We start from the raw sequence: 2,777 nt of genomic DNA, 5'->3' as shown, positions 1-2,777 counted from the left end.
CAAGGAGCTGGTTATAAAACAATAGTTCCACTGCACCCATCATCCAAAAGCAGCCGACATAGTGGAACGAGCCAATGGTACCTTGAAAGATAAGTTGGCCAAACTTACACAAGAAACTGGATTGACCTGGTTGAAGGTTTTACCCTGAGCCCTATTCCATATGAGAATCATGCCAGCAAGTAAGACGGGGTTATCATCTGCAGAAATTATCTACGGGAAGCCTTTGAGAACCCCACGGGACACTGACCTTGTTTGCCGCTCCTCCTGGAGAGCTTACCTGCAAAATTAGATATGCATACCTTGGGGGAGGAGATAGGAAAATATTTATGCAAATTAACTAAAACTTTCCTAAGCTTGCACTTACAGGTACGACAGGCCTATCGAGAAGACGAAACCCAGCCTAAAGGCGACTACCCCACAAGTGAGCCTGGAGATTTTATCCTGATCAAGAATTGGAATCCAGGGAAACTCGGACCTTGGTGGAGAGGACCACACTCGCCATGACTAATTCTAAGTATTTCACAACAACCAAGAAAGGAGAAATCTTCAAAGTCAAAGCAGAATTCAATAGTGACAAGCAGGAGAAAAAGAAAGAAGCAGTGAAGGAAGGGATTACGTCAATGACCGGTGGCAGAGATGTCAGTGCCCTCTTTCCTGATGTCATAAACTACATGCAGACAGACGATTTGGAGTTGAAGAAGCTGCTGTACCTCTATCTAATGAACTATGCAAAGAGCCAACCAGATATGGGCAATTATGGCTGTCAACACTTTTGTTAAGGACTGTGAAGATCCCAATCCATTTATCAGGGTGCTAGCCGTGAGAACAATAGGCTGCATCCATGTGGAGAAAATTACTGAGAATTAGTATGAGCCCCTGCGGAAAATGTCTAAAGGATGAAGACCGTTATGTTTGAAAAATTGCTGCTGTCTGTGAAGCCACGCTACATGACATCAATGCACAGCTGGTAGAAGATCAGGGATTGCTGGACACTCTAAAGGATCTGATATCTGACTCTGTTCCAATGGTCGTTGCAAATGCTGTGGCTGCTCTGTCAGAGATCGCACAACCTCATCCAAACAGCAAGTTACTAGACCTCAATTTTCAGACAATCAACAAGCTTTTAATAGCCTGAAATGAATGTACTGAATGGGGCCAGATATTTATCCTTGATTGTTTGGCCAATTGTAGCCCAAAGGGTGACCGAGAAGCTCAAGGCATCTGTGAGCGTGTGACGCCACGTTTATCTCATGTCAACTCAACTGTTGTCCTGTTGGCTGTAAAGGTTATGATGAAATTCATGGAAATGTTTTCAAAGGACTTGGATTACTATGGCACTTTGTTGAAGAAACTGGCTCCCCCACTGGTAACGTTGTTGTCTGCAGAACCAGAACTCCAATATGTTGCCCTCCGGAACATCAACCTCATTGTACAGAACAGTTCTGAGATTCTTAAGCATGAAGTGAAGGTTTTCTTTGTAAAGATATATGTGAAACTGGAAAAACTGGATATTGTGATTCGATTGGCTTCTCAAGCCAACATTGCACAGGTTTTGGCAGAATTGAAGGAGTATGTCACTGAAGTAGATGTTGACTTTGTATGAAAAGCTGTGCGTGCAATTGGATGATGTGCAATCAAAGTTGAGCAATCAGCAGAACGCTGCGTGAGTACGCTACTTGACCTCATTCAGACAAAAGTAAACTACGTCGTCCAAGAAGCTATTGTAGTAATAAAGGACATTTTCTGTAAATAGCCAAACAAGTATGAAAGTGTTATTGCAACACTTTGTGAAAATCTGGACTCATTGGATGAACCAGAAGCAAGAGCAGCAATGATACGGATAGTTGGAGAGTATGCTGAAAGAATTGACAATGCTGATGAGCTATTAGAGAGCTTCCTGGAAGGATTCCATGATGAGAGCACACGGGTTCAACTACAACTTTTGACTGCTATTGTGAAACTATCTTAAAAATACAACAACTGGGACACAAGAGCTGGTGCAGCAAGTTCTGAGCTTGGCGACACAGGATTCTGACAACCCTGACTTGAAAGACCATGGCTATATATATACTGCTGTCTACGTTCTACAGATCCAGTGGCAGCAAAAGAAGTTGTATTGGCAGATAAACCTCTAATTTCAGAAGAAACTGATCTTATTGAGCCAATGCTCCTTGATGAACTAATCTGCCATATTGGAACACTGGCCCCTGTGTACGGTAAGCCACCCAGTGCATTTGTGGAGGGGCACTCTCAGAGGATACATCGAACAGACTGCAAACGTCTCACTGAAGGAACTGAGCAGAAGGACTCTCTTGGATTAAAGGAAAATATGTTGATTGATAGTGGTGTTTATGCATGTCGGAAGTCTGATTGTATTAACTTTGATTATTATCTGTATCCTATGCTGCTTGTGGCCATGTTTCGTATCATGTTGTAGAAGCGACAATCTGTTCTGAAAGGTTATCGTGTAATGATAAAAAGGAGGGAATGATGAAGGTTAAGGGTGTTGGGAAAGTAAGAAATGATTCTCTGATTCTGGTAAATAGCGGGTTAAAATTAGGTGCCAGCTTGTATATGCTCTGTTCTGTGAAAAGTTGGAGAGACTGTTCTTGACTGGAAAAAAAACCGCCTTCAGTGATTTTTTTTTAACAACTCACAGCTGTCCCTTTGAGAACGATCTGTGGGCTGTATTCACACATGCTGCATACATCATGTCTTATGAGTTCACATATTGAGCTATGTTCCCACCTTTTGTCTATTCAAGTTTTACTGATAAG

At 42.3% G+C, this 2,777-nt stretch overlaps 1 pseudogene; it reads left to right on the top strand.

Moving 5' to 3' along the window:
- Positions 1 to 500: 500 nt before the first annotated feature.
- Positions 501 to 2,437, top strand: LOC134340521 (AP-1 complex subunit beta-1-like; annotated as a pseudogene).
- Positions 2,438 to 2,777: the final 340 nt, after the last annotated feature.

Source organism: Mobula hypostoma, chromosome X1 (genome assembly GCF_963921235.1).
Source record: "Mobula hypostoma chromosome X1, sMobHyp1.1, whole genome shotgun sequence".
In the NCBI taxonomy this organism is placed as follows: Eukaryota; Metazoa; Chordata; class Chondrichthyes; order Myliobatiformes; family Myliobatidae; genus Mobula; species Mobula hypostoma.
Note: the sequence above shows the minus strand (reverse complement) of the source record. Positions and strands in the feature narration are given on the sequence as shown.